Raw genomic sequence first — 17,894 nt, 5'->3', positions numbered from 1 at the left:
TAATGTTGTGAACAGCACTGTAAAGCATGTCCGGAGTTATGGTGAGGCATTGGCGTCGGATGTTGTCTTTCAGCATCCCTAGAGATGTCGGTCGATCACGATACACTTGCGATTTCGGGTAACCCCAAAGCCAATAATCGCACGGACTGAGGTCTGGGGACATGGGAGGCCAAGCATGACGAAAGTGGCGAGTGCTCTCGTGAATTGTCGTTCCTTCCGGCACTTGCTTTTGCGATGTTTTCGACGGTCGCCTGTTGCCATATCGGCCCGTACCACCGTGTGTCACTCCCACATGTGGAGCGCACACGCTGCAAGCATTTAGGCCCTGACACTGCGGTTTTTCCTTATCGCTTCTCGGCCTTTTGGCTAAGATCAAAGTGTAGTATCTGTTATATAATTAAAAAAAAAAAAGTGGCGGCTGAGCACACGATCATCACCAAATGACGCGCGCAAGAGATCTTTCACGCGTCTAGCATTATGGGTTTTTTTTTTGTTCTAGTAAAACCCCATGTTACCCCAAGCATGTGTGGTTCCTGAAGAGGGGCAGCAGCCTTTTCAGTAGTTGCAAGGGCAACAGTCTGGACGATTGACTGATCTGGCCTTGTAACAATAACCAAAACGGCCTTGCTGTGCTGGTACTGCGAACGGCTGAAAGCAAGGGGAAACTACAGCCGTAATTTTTCCCGAGGGCATGCAGCTTTACTGTATGATTAAATGATGATGGCGTCCTCTTGGGTAAAATGTTCCCGAGGTAAAATAGTCCCCCATTCGGATCTCCGGGCGGGGACTACTCAAGAGGATGTCGTTATCAGGAGAAAGAAAACTGGCGTTCTACGGATCGGAGCGTGGAATGTCAGATCCCTTAATCGGGCAGGTAGGTTAGAAAATTTAAAAAGGGAAATGGATTGGGTGAAGTTAGATATAGTGGGAATTAGTGAAGTTCGGTGGCAGGAGGAACAAGACTTCTGGTCAGGTGACTACAGGGTTATAAACACAAAATACAATAGGGGTAATGCAGGAGTAGGTTTAATAATGAATAGGAAAGTAGGAATGCAGGTAAGCTACTACAAACAGCATAGTGAACGCATTACTGTGGCCAAGATAGATACGAAGCCCACACCTACTACAGTAGTACAAGTTTATATGCCAACTAGCTCTGCAGATGACGAAGAAATTGAAGAAATGTATGATGAAATAAAAGAAATTATTCAGATTGTGAAGGGAGACGAAAATTTAATAGTCATGAGTGACTGGAATTCGAGTGTAGGAAAAGGGAGAGAAGGAAACATAGTAGGTGAATATGGATTGGGGCTAAGAAATGAAAGAGGAAGCCGCCTGGTAGAATTTTGCACAGAGCACAACATAATCATAGCTAACACTTGGTTTAAGAATCATGAAAGAAGGTTGTATACATGGAAGAACCCTGGAGATACTAAAAGGTATCAGATAGATTATATAATGGTACGACAGAGATTTAGGAACCAGGTTTTAAATTGTAAGACATTTCCAGGGGCAGATGTGGACTCTGACCACAATCTATTGGTTATGACCTGTAGATTAAAACTGAAGAAACTGCAAAAAGGTGGGAATTTAAGGAGATGGGACCTGGATAAACTGAAAGAACCAGAGGTTGTACAGAGTTTCAGGGAGAGCATAAGAGAACAATTGACAGGAATGGGGGAAAGAAATACAGTAGAAGAAGAATGGGTAGCTTTGAGGGATGAAGTAGCGAAGGCAGCAGAGGATCAAGTAGGTAAAAAGACGAGGGCTAATAGAAATCCTTGTGTAACAGAAGAAATATTGAATTTAATTGATGAAAGGAGAAAATATAAAAATGCAGTAAATGAAGCAGGCAAAAAGGAATACAAACGTCTCAAAAATGAATCCGACAGGAAGTGCAAAATGGCTAAGCAGGGATGGCTAGAGGACAAATGTAAGGATGTAGAGGCCTATCTCACTAGAGGTAAGATAGATACTGCCTACAGGAAAATTAAAGAGACCTTTGGAGATATGAGAACGACTTGTATGAATATCAAGAGCTCAGATGGAAACCCAGTTCTAAGCAAAGAAGGGAAAGCAGAAAGGTGGAAGGAGTATACAGAGGGTCTATACAAGGGCGATGTACTTGAGGACAATATTATGGAAATGGAAGAGGATGTAGATGAAGATGAAATGGGAGATATGATACTGCGTGAAGAGTTTGACAGAGCACTGAAAGACCTGAGTCGAAACAAGGCCCTTGGAGTAGACAACATTCCATTGGAACTACTGACGGCCTTGGGAGAGCCAGTTCTGACAAAACTCTACCATCTGGTGAGCAAGATGTATGAAACAGGCGAAATACCCTCAGACTTCAAGAAGAATATAATAATTCCAATCCCAAAGAAAGCAGATGTGAAAATTACCGAACTATCAGTTTAATAAGTCACAGCTGCAAAATACTAACGCGAATTCTTTACAGACGAATGGAAAAACTAGTAGAAGCCAACCTCGGGGAAGATCAGTTTGGATTCCGTAGAAACACTGGAACACGTGAGGCAGTACTGACCTTACGACTTATCTTAGAAGAAAGAGTAAGGAAAGGTAAACCTACGTTTCTAGCATTTGTAGACTTAGAGAAAGCTTTTGACAATGTTGACTGGAATACTCTCTTTCAAATTCTAAAGGTGGCAGGGGTAAAATACATGGAGCTTATGGCTATTTACAATTTGTACAGAAACCAGATGGCAGTTATAAGAGTCGAGTGACATGAAAGAGAAGCAGTGGTTGGGAAGGGAGTAAGACAGGGTTGTAGCCTCTCCCCGATGTTGTTCAATCTGTATATTGAGCAAGCAGTAAAGGAAACAAAAGAAAAATTCGGAGTAGGTATTAAAATTCATGGAGAAGAAATAAAAACTTCGAGGTTCGCCGATGGCATTGTAATTCTGTCAGAGACGGCAAAGGACTTGGAAGAGCAGTTGAACGGAATGGACAGAGTCTTGAAAGGAGGATATAAGATGAACATCAACAAAAGTAAAACAAGGATAATGGAATGTAGTCTAATTAAGTCAGGTGATGCTGAGGGAATTAGATTAGGAAATGAGACACTTAAAGTAGTAAAGGAGTTTTGCTATTTAGGGAGTAAAATAACTGATGATGGTCGAAGTAGAGAGGATATAAAATGTAGACTGGCAATGGCAAGGAAATCGTTTCTGAAGAAGAGAAATTTGTTAACATCGAGTATAGATTTAAGTGCCAGGAAGTCATTTCTGAAAGTATTTGCATGGAGTGTAGCCATGTATGGAAGTGAAACATGGACGATAAATAGTTTGCACAAGAAGAGAATAGAAGCTTTCGAAATGTGGTGCTACAGAAGAATGCTGAAGATTAGATGGGTAGATCACATAACTAATGAGGAAGTACTGAATAGGATTGGGGAGAAGAGAAGTTTGTGGCACAACTTGACCAGAAGAAGGGATCGGTTGGTAGGACATGTTCTGAGGCATCAAGGGATCACCAATTTAGTATTGGAGGGCAGCGTGGAGGGTAAAAATCGTAGAGGGAGACCAAGAGATGAAGGATGAAGGATGTAGGTTGCAGTAGGTACTGGGAGATGGGTTGCAGTAGGTACTGGGAGATGAAAAAGCTTGCACAGGATAGAGTAGCATGGAGAGCTGCATCAAACCAGTCTCAGGACTGAAGACCACAACAACAACAACATCTACATTATTCCGTAGTTTATTACGTTTTCAAAAATTATACTGACTTTCTGATCATCCGGTATATGTGTGACAGAAAAACTGGCCTTGTTCCAAGGAAATAAAATTGCGTGAAAATGTAATCACATGTCAATTCTAGTAAAATATATTTGTACAGTGAATACCCGTTTATCATCTGCATTTCTTCTTGGTGTAGCAATTTTAATGGCCCGTAGTGTAGTTTGTTGAACATTTAAATCCTTCTACTTCTTTTTGTTGGACTTTGTACTTTCCCAAACATTGTTCGTAATGCCAGATAATTTGTTTTCCAGATACACAGCAAATGACTATGACTTACAGCTGATTTTTTTTTTTTTTTTTTTTTTGCTTTATTCATAGCTGTGAAATGATACAAGTGATCATTACTAATTTTGGCTGTGACTGACCGTATCAACGTCAAAGTATGGTATATGGTAACGAATGTGACACGTTACACTATAACCAACCTGACCTCTAACAGCTAAAACCAGTCATGATTATCTGCATCACTTAGAAGCTGTGACTTAAATAAGTTATCGTTTTGGCCGAGAATTAGATACTTTTTCTTTTTAGCACATTACAATTTACGTTAAAAGTGGGCTTGTCAGACACACAACAAGGAGCACAGGCTGACCAAAGGCGAGCCATAATTTTGAATAACATGATAGGGAATTACGGAAAATCAATATTAAACTTACCATCAAGACAAACCTCATGGGTACTTTGATACAAACATACTTTCTTTGATATTTTTAAAGCCACAATTTTCCACTTATTTCTCTTCTTTCGTTACAGCATAATAATTATCACATATATCAAATGGTATTATTTGCTGTTTGTTTGTTGTTAAAGTTCATGCAGAATGCTCAACAACGATGTGGGTGGTAATGACAAAAAGTGTGTTACCACATCTCTCAGATATAACAGTAGTCATCAATGTGTCATGCATCCTATCAATGATGTACAGTGTCTCATTTCTACAACAGTTACACATATTACTTGGAAAATAATTCATATGCTACTCACTTACATTCACAGAGGTAACTACTAACTTATGTTTACAAGCTCATTAACGGTATAGTAGGGTCTCTGGAGAATGACGTATTCCTGCTATCTGTCAATTTTTCGTTAGCTTGTCAAAAGCTGACTTGTTGAAAAACGTGGCTGCAGTACATGTATATGGTTTATAATTTAAGCGGCAATCAGCTGCAAGAACATTGTAAAAAATTTTATTTAATTCCACCTATTACCGGTTTCGGATTTGCTATAAATCTACTTTCAGATGGCTTTTACAGCTTTTTTTGCTTTCCTGCTGGGGCCTTATTTTGTGTGAGTCGGCCATTATATTGTTGGCATCTGGGAGTGAAGGCGATTCGGTCGGCTTATGGTGAGACAGCGTGTTATCTATGTTAATAGTATATTCAAAACTGGCCTGAAAGCATTGACAGTACGATGCATTTTCGTACTTTTCCAGCACTTGTTTACTGTTAATGGCGTGTTCCCATTAACAGCCAAGTGCAATAATGTTGTGGTTGAGTAGTATTTGTTCCACATACTCTGCAAGCAACCGTGAGGTGCTTGGCAGAGAGTACGTCCCACTGTACCTGTTATTAGGGTGTTTTCCTGTTCCTTTCACGCACGGGGCGCGGGAATAATGACTGTGTGAATACCTCTGGGCATGCAGTAATTATTTTAATCTTATTCTCACGATCACTATGTGAGCGATACGCAGTGGGGTTGTAGTATTCCTAGAGTCATCATTTAAAGCCTGTTCTTGAAACTTCGTTAATAGACTTCCTTTGGATGTCTGTCTTCATGAGTTTCGAGTTCCGTTCCTTCAGTCTCTGTGATACTCTCCCACTAATCAAACAAACACGTGACCATTCGTGCTTCCCTTCTCTGTACACGTTCAATATCCACTGCGAGTCTTATGTGTTACAGGTTCCACACACTTGAACAATATTCCACGCCGTGCAGCAATACTCGAAAATAGGGCAGACAAGCGTGGTGTAAACGGTCTCTTTAGTAGACCTGTTGCACCTTCTAAGTGTTCTGCCAGTGAATCGCAGTCTTTGGTTGGCTCTACCCACAACATTAACTATATGATCGTTCAGATTTAGGGTATTTGTAATTGTAATCCCTAAGTATTTAGAATGCTGAAGATTATATGGGTAGATCACGTAACTAATGAGGAGGTATTGAATAGCATAGGGGAGAAGAGGAGCTTGTGGCACAACTTGACAAGAAGAAGGGACCGGTTGGTAGGACACGTTCTGAGGCATCAAGGGATCACAAATTTAGCACTGGAGGGCAGCGTGGAGGGTAAAAATCGTAGGGGGAGACCAAGAGATGAATACACTAAGCAGATTCAGAAGGATCTAGGTTGCAGTAAGTACTGGGAGATGAAGAAGCTTGCACAGGATAGAGTAGCATGGAGAGCTGCATCAAACCAGTCTCAGGACTGAAGACCACAACAACAACAAATATTTAGTTTAATTTACAGCCTTCAGATTTGTGTGACTCATCGCGTAATCAAAATTTAGCGGATTTCTTTTAGTACTCATGTGAATAACTTCACACCTTTCTTTATTCAGGGTCAATTGCCACTTTTCGCATCATACAGATATCTTATCTAAATCATTTTGCAATTCGTTTTGGTCATCTGATGACTTTACAAGACGGTAAATGACAGCACCATCTGCAAACAATCTAAGACGGCTATTGAGATTGTCTCCCATGTCTTTAATATAGACCAGGAACGATGGAGGGCCTACAACACTTCCTTGGGGAACGCCGGATATTATTTCTGCTTTACTCGATGACTTTCCGTCTATTATTACGAATTGTGACCTTTCAGACATGAAATCACGAATACAGTCGCACATCTGAGACGATACACCGTAGGCACGCAGTTTGGTTAGAAGACGCTTGTGAGGAACGGTGTCGAAAGCCATCTGGAAATCTAAAAATATGGAATCAATTTGACATCCCCTGTCGATAGGACTCATTACTTCAAGAGTAAAAGGGCTAGCTGTGTTTCGCAAGAACGATAGGACTCATTACTTCAAGAGTATAAAGGGCTAGCCGTGTTTCGCAAGAACGATATTTTCTGAATCTGTGCTGCCCACGTGTCAATAAATCGTTTTCTTCGAGGTACGATATGGGCCTGTAATTCAACGGATTACTCCTGCTTCCATTTTTGGGTTTTGGTGTGGCTTGAGCAATTTTCCAGTCTTTGGGTACGGATCTTTCTGTGAGCGAGCGGTTATACATAATTGCTAAATATGGAGCTATTGTATCGCCGGACTCTGAGAGGAATCTGACTGTTATACAATCTGAAGCAGAAGTCTTGCTTTTATTAAGTGATTTAAGCTGCTTTGCGACACCGAGGATATCTATTTCTATGTTTCTCATCTTGGCAGTTGTTCTTGATTTGAATTCAGGAATATTTACTTCGTCCTCTTTGGGGAAGGAGTTTCGAAAAATCGTGTTTAATAACTCTGCTGTAGTGGCACTGCCATCAGCGACTTCACCGTTGTTATCGTGCAGTGAAAGTATTGATTGCGTCTTGCCACTGGTCTGCTTTATGTATGACCAGAATCTCTTTGGGTTTTCTGCCAGATTTCGAGACAGAGTTTCGTTGTGAAAATTATAAGCATCTCGCATTGAAGTACGATTTAGCGTTTTTTTAAATTTGGCATGCTGTTTTCGCTGTTTCTACAACAGTGATCTGACCCGTTTTATGTACCATGTGTGATCATTACCATCACTTATTAACTTATGTGGTATGTATCTATCAAATTGCTGTCGATACTATCTCTTTGAAATCATTCCACAACTTTCTACGCTTACATGATCAGATCGGAAGGGGTGCAGACTGTCTCTTAAACGGTGTTAAGAGCATTATTATCAGCTTTTTAAAATAGATATACTTTGCGTTTCTTTTTGATGGTTGTAGGAGTTGAGGTATTCAGCCTAGCAGCTACTGCCTTGTGGTCGCTAATCCCTGTATTCGTCACGATACTTACTATGTGTCCAGGATTATTTGTTGCTAAGAGGTCAAGTGTGCTTTCGCAACCATTTACGTTTCGAGTGGGCTCATGAACTAATTCTTCAAAATAATTTTCTGAGAAAGCATTCAATACAATTTCAGATGACGTTTTATGTCCTCCGCCGGCTGTAAACGTATAATTTTTCCAGCATATCGATGGTAGATTAAAGTCACCACCGACTACAACTGTATGAGTGGGATACCTATTTGAAATGAGACTCAGGTTTTCTTTGAACTGCTCAGCAACTATAACTTCTGAGTCGGGAGGTCGGTAAAATGATCCAATTAATAGTTTAGTTCGATTGTCAAGTATAACCTCTACCCATACTACTTCGCAACAATTATCTACTTCAGTTTCACTACAAGGCAAACTACTTCTGACAGCAATAAATACTCCACCACCAATTTTATTAAATCTATCCTTTTTGAACACTGTTAGATCGTTTGAAAAAAATTCTGCTGAACTTATTTCCTGCTTTGGCCAGCTTTCTGTACCTATAACCATTTGAGCTTCAGTGCTTTCTATTAGGGCTTGGAGTTCTGGTTCTTTCCCAACACAGCTACGACAATTTACAACTAAAATACCAATGGTTTATACAACTAACGTACTGTAACTTACTGTGTTTTACCTGCCCCCTATTAGACCGACGCCCTTTCTGTGGTTTCCTGAAGCCCTCTAACCCAAAAAACCGCCCAGTCCCTCCTACACCGCCCCCGCTACCCATTTGTGGCTCTGGAGATGTCGAAGTTCACAAAACCTGTATCTGTTGGTATGTGTGTAGCGGCCCTATCCAAACTCTACATGTACTGATTTCATTATGAGTTTGTGAGAACTCATTCTGAAGACTCAGCGTTGCTATATATGGATGCAGACAGCTTCATTTGCTGATTGAAGGACTGTGATCCATGTGAAATGATGAAATGCCATACCAATACATTCAACATGCCTGGATACAAAACTGATAACTTGTTGCATATTAAGCCTCCAACAACGTTAATGGTTTGATGAAAGGTGATGTGAATGAGTTGCAATTTATGGTGTTTGTAGGTTCAAAATCCAAAACGTATGCATACTGTGTAGATTTAGATGTAACTTTAAGGTGGCCTAAGGACACGCTATGTGCTGCTACATGGGCCATTAAGGTTGATAATTACCTAGCATGCCCATATGGTGGTGCAGTTGATGATGCTCCACATCTGGTGTGTCAGGTTACTTTTCAGTCTAAGGGGACATGTTGTTCATAATGTAGCCCAAACTGAAATTCGATCTGTATCGTATCAAGCAAATAATTTGTGATGGCAGAACTGAAGCCCTGTCATCCACTGGAGAAAGAGTGTGTGTGTGTGTGTGTGTGTGTGTGTGTGTGTGTATGTGAGAGACAGAGAGGAAGAGGAAGGGAGGGAGAGAGAAAGAGAGACAGAGAGAGAAGTTGCATACAGTATGTTCAGCGTCAATGGGCAATAACCAGTCACAGAGGCAGGTGACAGCACTACCAGTGGAGGGTATATGAAGCATGTCACGGTAACATGGAAAACAGTGTAGTCATTGTCGTAACGTGGAAATGGAGCGATTTATCTGACGTCCAAAAGGGCATGATTATTGTATTTCGGGCCAAGGGGAAGCATTTCTTAAATGGCCAAGTTCGTAAACTGTTCACTTGCCACAGTGGTTACAGTATTCAGTGTGCTTGGCAAAACTGACGCCGAGGCAACTGTGTGTACCACAGGCCGTAGATAACATGAGCTATGCATGGGCATCTGTAGCAGGTGCCTGTTTCATGCACCTATGCTGACTGCTGTTCATCAACGATGAGAGCTGGAATTTGCTCATCAACACCATAATTGGACGTTCACTGAGAGGAGGCAGGTATCTTTTCAGAGGAATCACATTTTGTGCTCCATAAGACAAATGGCCATAGCATGTATGGTGGGACACATCTGAAAGCAAATACCCTGCAACAATTGTCAGAAGCATCCAGTGGGCATTCCCTGGGTGATCTCATGATTGTGGAAGGCACAATGGATCAACACATGTTTGCACGTATGATTGGGAACCATGTTCATTCCTACATGCAGTTTGTTTCTCCTCGGCACAATGGCATCTGCCAGCAGGATCCTGCAATGTGTCACACAACTTGCAGTGTACATGCATGCTTCAAGGAGCACCAAGATGAGTTTTTATTGTACTCCCCTGGCAACCAAACTCTGCATATTTAAACACAATCGAAAATCCATGGGTCCACCTTGACACCTCGATCGGGCTGTTCTCGCTGTGGATCCTGAATTAGGTGACCATGGCATTGGAGTCGCCATGGCTCCACATCCATGTTTTTACCTTCCAGAACCCCACTGATTCTCTTGTTATACGTCGTGCAGTGGTCTGTGCTGCAGAAGGTGGTTATTCAGGCTTTGAACAGGTGACCTAATTAATGTTATATATATATATATATATATATATATATATATATGTGTGTGTGTGTGTGTGTGTGTGTGTGTGTGTGTGTGTGTGTGTGTCTCTGTGTGTGTGTGTACCATGCCTCACACACACACGCACATGCACACAGAAAGAGAGAGAGAGAGAGAGGGAGGAGAGACACACACAGCACTTACTAAGGTTTATTTTTGCTGTTGACCTTGACAATAAGAGAGTTATGTCTTCCTTCACATGTGATTAACGGAGAGAGATTGAAATGCGTCTAGAAAGAACTTTTCTCTCCATACTCTCTATAACTATATAACATATCTGTTTATTAATGCAGAATTGTCCGCCTCGTTAGCTGATGGTCAGCGTGATGGAATGCCATTCTAAGAGGCCCAGGTTCGACTCCCGGCTGAGTTGGAGATTTTCTACGCTCAGGGAATGGGTGTTCTGTGGTCATCATCATCATCTCATCCCGTCGACAAGCAAGTCGCCGACGTGGCGTCAACGCAAAAGACTTGCACCAGGCGACCGGTCTACCTGACGGGAGGCCCTATCCACATGACATTTCAATGCAGAATGGGAATCTGTATCTGTCTGTGATTGTATTACATGAATATATTCTTATACACACTGTGCATAAAGCAACTTTAGCGTCTGTTATTAACTGAATAAACAAAATAATTTAATTACCCAGTATCCTTGTCATTTGTAAAGAAAAAAGTGCCTTCAATCCCAAGCCCTATCACAACAGCTTAAGGAATGGATTGACTTAAATAAATTGTAACAGTGTGGTTAAAAAATATTTCAGATGACTTCTAGCTCTGTCAGTAATGTGGTAGTGATAGAGGAAGACATATTATTATTAGCTGAAAGCTCATATGACCGTTTAACCACACATGTAGAATACATGTCTACAGATCTGTATGACGCAATCTGTAGAGGAGTGGTGGTGGTGGGGAGTTGGGATGGAGGGGAACAATTTGAAACTTGCAGGGAGCTTGTTAAAACCAGACTGTAAAGGAGTGGTAGTGGTATTGGTGGTGGTGGTAGGAGTGATGCATGACTCAGATAGAGCAACCAGCTCATTTAAGCCAGCCAGCCAGCACCCCAGCCAGCATCTCTGCTCATCTCAAGAGTGAGAGCAGTCGAAAGCCATCTATCTGTACTTATGCTTTGGGGGTGGATGCTGATGTCTTGGACAGGGACAGAGAGATTGAGAGAGCTCAGTGTTACATACCCCAACAGCAAGCACCTGGCACCCCACATACAGCATGATTTAGTCAGCTAGGCAACTCATGGTCACACCTGATTCATTATTGAGCACCCTATGTTGACACCTGCAACACATGTAGCCATCTTCCAATGTGGGTTCTTCTTTTCAGCTCAGGTGCTTGCGTGGGGAAAAAGGCATGTCATTCTGGGTATGATTCTTCTTTCTAGCTCTGGCAACTATGTGAGAAAAAAATGCAGGTGTATTTCGAGTGCAAGTCGTCTACATCTACATTCATACTCCGCAAGCCACCTGACGGTAGCTCTGATAGGTGTGCTTCACTCATGATCCAATTGCAAATATCTGAAATAGTTTAGGGCACACACAGACGCTGGAGGGGAAATGAAGGGGATGGGGGAAATGTGAGGAAAGAGGCGGAGGATATTATGGGGGAGGGGATGACCTTGAGGGGAGACAAAGTGTGTGCATACATTGTAACTCGCAGGGAGCTTTTCCAAACCAATTAGTAGAGGGGTGCTGGTTTTGGGAGGGTGCTGAAACATACATGGAGCTTGTTCAAAGTAGCTAGCCAGTGGTAACTCTGCTCACGGGAGTGCAGGTACAACTGACAGCCATCCCTTGCATTGTATGCTGAGTGGGCAGAGACTGCTCTCCGCGCCGCTCTTCGTTGGACCTTCTCTATCTCCTCAGTCCTACCTGATAAGATCCCAGATAGATGAACAATGCTCGAGAATCTGGCGAACAATTGCCTTATAAGCCACTTCTTTCGTGGATGAGTTACATGGCGCCACCACAAGCTTGCACAGTGCCTTGTTGACAACTTGAGTCTACAGCTTCGTGGGGTCAGCGCCACATTCAAACCCCACCGCCGGCCGGAGTGGTCGAGCGGTTCTAGGCGCTTCAGTCTGGAACTGCGCGACCGCTACGGTCGCAGGTTCGAATCCTGCTCGGGTATGGATGTGTGTTATGTCCTTAGGTTAGTTAGGTTTAAGTAGTTCTAAGTTCTAGGGGACTGATGACCTCAGAAGTTAAGTCCCATAGTGCTCAGAGCCATTTGAACCCCACCACCAGCTCTTACCAACTGATATCTGGACTCACCTGACCAGGCCACCGTTTTCCAGTCGTCTATGGTCCAATATACGGTCACGTGCCCAGGAGAGGCGCTGCAGGCACTGTCGTGCTGTTAGCAGAGGCACTCGTGTCTTCCGTCTGCATCTATAGCCCACTAAAGCCCTAACTTTAGTCGTTCCACTTCGATTTGCACGGTTATTTCGCGCAGTGTTGCTTGTCTGTAAGCACTAGCAACTCCACTCAAACGCCATTGCTCTCGGTTATTAAGCGAAGGCGATCGGACACTGCGTTGTCCGTTGTGAGAGGTAATGCGTGAAGTATGGTTTTCTCGGCACATTCTTGACAATGCGGTTACCAGAAAACTGAATTCCCTAACGATTTACGAAATGGAATGTCTCATGCATCTATCTCCAACAACCATTCTGCTTTCAAAATCTTTTATTCCCGTCGTGCGACCATAATCACGTCGGAAACCTTTTCACATGAATGATCTGAGCACAAATGACAGCTCCGTCAATGCACTATCCGTTTATACCTTGTGTACACGGTACTACCGCTATCTGTATTATACGCGCAAACAAACTTCACACTCGGCGCGGTGGCTGATGGGAACGCGCCGGCTGCTGTGGCCGAGAGGTTCTAAGCGCTTCAGTCCGGAACCACGCTGCTGCTAGTGTCGCAGGTTTGAATCCTATGTGATGCCCTTAGGTTAGTTAGGTTTAAGTAGTTCTACGTCTAGGGGACTGATGACCTCAGATGTTAAGTCCCATAGTGCTTAGAGCCATTTGAACCATTATATGGGAGCGACTGTAAAGGCATTTCCCATTTACAGTCGCTCCCATCAGCCAGCGCATCGAGTGTCAATTTTGTTCGCTCTAGTAATAAATGTGCGTATCGGTATCCCATGACTTGTCACCTTAGTATATAATGAACATTACAATTAAATTTGTAATGTTGGTAACAAATAAATACTTTCAAATAGAGGCCATTCGGATCTGCTATGTTATAATATAGCTCTTCGGTTTCAGATTATGATTTATTGACTTGATCTCAAAAAATTCTTTCTCAAAATTTTTGTATTTTTAAACAAGTCATACCTATGGAACGAAATATTACTTCCTTCCGCACATTATTTCGTTGAATCCAAACGCTGCACTAATCATTACCATTCGTTCTGCCAAGCATCGACGGAAAATTCAATTAATGTTAACAAAAACAGTACAGTAAAGAATAATTAGTGTTTATTCCATAAACTGCTTTCAGTAAACAGCTATCGGCTGGCGGTGACGCTGGTTTCAGTATTGTCTTGTCTACGGTCAATAACATCATCAGTGGTCTAAGGCAGCGAAAGCAGACAAGAAGCGAACGAGTGGCGCTACGGGCGACCGTGACGTCACAGTCCCCACCAGCTATATTTACCGCGCATTCCTCGTGCTCCTCACGTTGCGGTCCAGTAACAAGCCCATTAGCAAATTTGCAAGCTCGTGGAATTTCCGTGAAGTCCTATTCTTCATTAAAGGGGGCCTACAGGAGCATTCAGCTTTTCCTGAATAATAAATTATGTGCTGTATGCATTCGGAGCTTTGAATAGAGTACATACACCTCGTAATTTGGAAAATGTGAATGTCATCTCCGCGAGATATAAAACTGACTGAATAATACAATGTCGTTTTGCATACCAACGACAATGCCAGATAACCACGTTACACGAAGCGTTGTAGTGTGTACAGCACATACTGTGTGCCATGAACTGATTCATACGCATGTGTAAAAATCAAATAGGTACCCCACACATCCAGTTATAGTCGGTGGTGACTTCAGTTTACGCTCCATATGTTTGCGAAAATATATGTCCAAAGCCGCTGTATGAAACATCGTTAGAAATTGTGCTAAATGCTTTCTACGAAGATTATTTTTAGTTCAGAAGCCCACTCGAAGTGATAATGGTTGCGAAAACACACTTTGACCTCTTAACAACAAATAATCCTGAGCAAGTAGACAGCATCATGACGGATAAAGGTATTAATGACCTCAAGGTCGTTGTAGCGAGACTGGTCGCTGCAACATCCAAATCCACCAAAAGTAAAGGCAAAATACATGTATTTCAAAAAGCAGACAAAAATTCGTTTGACTCTTTGGGAATTACAGTATTATCAACTGTTGGAAAAGTAAAAATTGAAGTGTAGACTAGAAATGGTTTAAATTCACAGAAATAGCATTTGAGGGAATTGAGAAATTTATAATATTTGAGGGAATTGAGAAGTTTATAACCGATAAGTTAATAAAAGACGGTACTGATCCCCCGTGATACATAAAACAGATCAGAACACTGTTGCAGAAGCAACGAAAAAAGCATGCCAAATTTAAGAGAACACAGTATCTCCCAGATTGGTAATGTTTTACTGAAGCTTAGCGCAGACTTTAATGCGACATGCTTTTAACAGCCGAAAGAAAATCTAAAGAGATTCTTGTCCTTTGTAAAGAACACCAGTGGCAAGACACAATCAGTACCTTCGCTGTGGGGTACCAATAGTGATATTATCGATGATAGCACCATTAAAGCGGAGTTATGAAACACATTTCTCCAAAATTCCTTCACCAAGGAAGACGAAGTAAATACTTGAGAACTCGAATCAAGAACAGCTGTCAACATGTGTAACTTAGAATTAGGTATCCTCGGTGTGGCGAAGCAGTTCAAAGGCAAGTCTTCCGGTCCAGACGGCAAATCAAATAGGTTCCTTTCAGAGTCTGCTGATAAAATACCCCTATTCTTAGTAATCACACACAAACGCTAGTCCGATGAAAAATCCGTACCAAAAGACTGGAAAGTTGCACAGGTCACATAAATATTCAGTATCACTGAATCGATTTGCAATAGGATTTTGAAACACATACAGTACTCCCATTCCTCTTTTTTTTCTGAAGATTTTCCGGGGGTGGCTGCCGGTGTCGACTATATTGTTGCAGTGGATACTGTAGTCATTTGGTTTCTCTTAGTTCCCCCCCCCCCCCCCCCCCCCCCCCCATGAACCATGGACCTTGCCTCAGCGATTAAATGATGATGGCGTCCTCTTGGGTAAAATATTCCGGAGGAAAAATAGTCCCCCATTCGGATCTCCGGGCGGGGAGTACTCAGGAGGATGTCGTTATCAGGAGAAAGAAAACTGGCGTTCTACGGATCGGAGCGTGGAATGTCAGATCCTTTAATCGGGGAGGTAGGTTAGAAAATTTAAAAAGGGAAATGGATAGGTTAAAGTTAGATATAGTGGGAATTAGTGAAGTTCGGTGGCAGGAGGAACAAGACTTTTGGTCAGGTGATTACAGGGTTATAAATACAAAATAAAATAGGGGTAATGCAGGAGTAGGTTTAATAATGAATAAAAAAATAGGAGTGCGGGTTAGCTACTACAAACAGCATAGTGAACGCATTATTGTGGCCAAGATAGACACAAAGCCCATGCCTACTACAGTAGTACAAGTTTATATGCCAACTAGCTCTGCAGATGATGAAGAAATTGATGAAATGTATGACGAGATAAAAGAAATTATTCAGGAAGTGAAGGGAGACGAAAATTTAATAGTCATGGGTGACTGGAATTCGAGTGTAGGAAAAGGGAGAGAAGGAAACATAGTAGGTGAATATGGATTGGGGCTAAGAAATGAAAGAGGAAGCCACCTTGTAGAATTTTGCACAGAGCATAACCTAATCATAGCTAACACTTGGTTTAAGAATCATAAAAGAAGGTTGTATACATGGAAGAACCCTGGAGATACTAAAAGGTATCAGATAGATTATATAATGGTAAGACAGAGATTTAGGAACCAGGTTTTAAATTGTAAGACATTTCCAGGGGCAGACGTGGATTCTGACCACAATCTATTGGTTATGATCTGCAGATTGAAACTGAAGAAACTGCAAAAAGGTGGGAATTTAAGGAGGACCTGGATAAACTGAAAGAACGAGAGGTTGTAGAGTGTTTCAGCGAGAGCATAAGGGAACAATTGACAGGAATGGGGGAAAGAAATACAGTAGAAGAAGAATGGGTAGCTCTGAGGGATGAAGTAGTGAAGGCAGCAGAGGATCAAGTAGGTAAAAAGACGAGGGCTAATAGAAATCCTTGGGTAACAGAAGAAATATTGAATTTAATTGATGAAAGGAGAAAATATAAAAATGCAGTAAATGAAGCAGGCAAAAAGGAATACAAACGTCTCAAAAATGAATCCGACAGGAAGTGCAAAATGGCTAAGCAGGGATGGCTAGAGGACAAACGTAAGAATGTAGAGGCTTGTCTAACTAGGGGTAAGATAGATACTGCCCACAGGAAAATTAAAGAGACCTTTGGAGAGAAGAGAAACACTTGTATGAATATCAAGAGCTCAGATGGCAACCCAGTTCTAAGCAAAGAAGGGAAGGCAGAAAGGTGGAAGGAGTATATAGAGGGTTTATACAAGGGCGATGTACTTGAGGACAATATTATGGAAACGGAAGAGGATGTAGATGAAGACGAAATGGGAGATAAGATACTGCGTGAAGAGTTTGACAGAGCACTGAAAGACTTGAGTCGAAACAAGGTCCCGGGAGTAGACAACATTCCATTAGAACTACTGATGGCCTTGGGAGAGCCAGTCATGACAAAACTCTACCATCTGGTGAGCAAGATGTATGAGACAGGCGAAATACTCTCAGACTTCAAGAAGAATATAATAATTCCAGTCCCAAAGAAAGCAGGCGTTGACAGATGTGAAAATTACCGAACTATCAGTTTAATAAGTCACAGCTGCAAAATACTAACGCGAATTCTTTACAGACGAATGGAAAAACTAGTAGAAGCCAACCTCGGGGAAGATCAGTTTGGATTCCGTAGAAATGTTGGAACACATGAGGCAATACTAACCTTACGACTTATCTTAGAAGAAAGATTAAGAAAAGGCAAACCTACGTTTCTAGCATTTGTAGACTTAGAGAAAGCTTTTGACAACGTTAACTGGAATACTCTCTTTCAAATTCTGAAGGTCGCAGGGGTAAAATACAGGGAGCGAATGGCTATTTACAATTTATGCAGAAACCAGATGGCAGTTGTAAGAGTCGAGGGGCATGAAAGGGAAGCAGTGATTGGGAAAGGAGTGAGACAGGGTTGTAGCCTCTCCCCGATGTTATTCAATCTGTATATTGAGCAAGCAGTAAAGGAAACAAAAGAAAAATTCGGAGTAGGCACTAAAATTCATGGAGAAGAAATAAAAACTTTGAGGTTCGCCGATGACATTGTAATTCTGTCAGAGACAGCAAAAGACTTGAAAGATCAGTTGAACGGAGTGGACAGTGTCTTGAAAGGAGGATATAAGATGAACATCAACAAAAGCAAAACGAGGATAATGGAATGTAGTCAAATTAAATCGGGTGAT

The 17,894-nt window shown here is 41.9% G+C and overlaps 1 pseudogene; it reads left to right on the top strand.

Moving 5' to 3' along the window:
- The first annotated feature begins 346 nt into the window (after positions 1–346).
- Positions 347–518, top strand: LOC124778129 (annotated as a pseudogene).
- Positions 519–17,894: the final 17,376 nt, after the last annotated feature.

Source organism: Schistocerca piceifrons, chromosome 2 (assembly GCF_021461385.2).
Source record: "Schistocerca piceifrons isolate TAMUIC-IGC-003096 chromosome 2, iqSchPice1.1, whole genome shotgun sequence".
In the NCBI taxonomy this organism is placed as follows: Eukaryota; Metazoa; Arthropoda; class Insecta; order Orthoptera; family Acrididae; genus Schistocerca; species Schistocerca piceifrons.
This window is presented reverse-complemented; position numbering and strand designations above follow the sequence as displayed.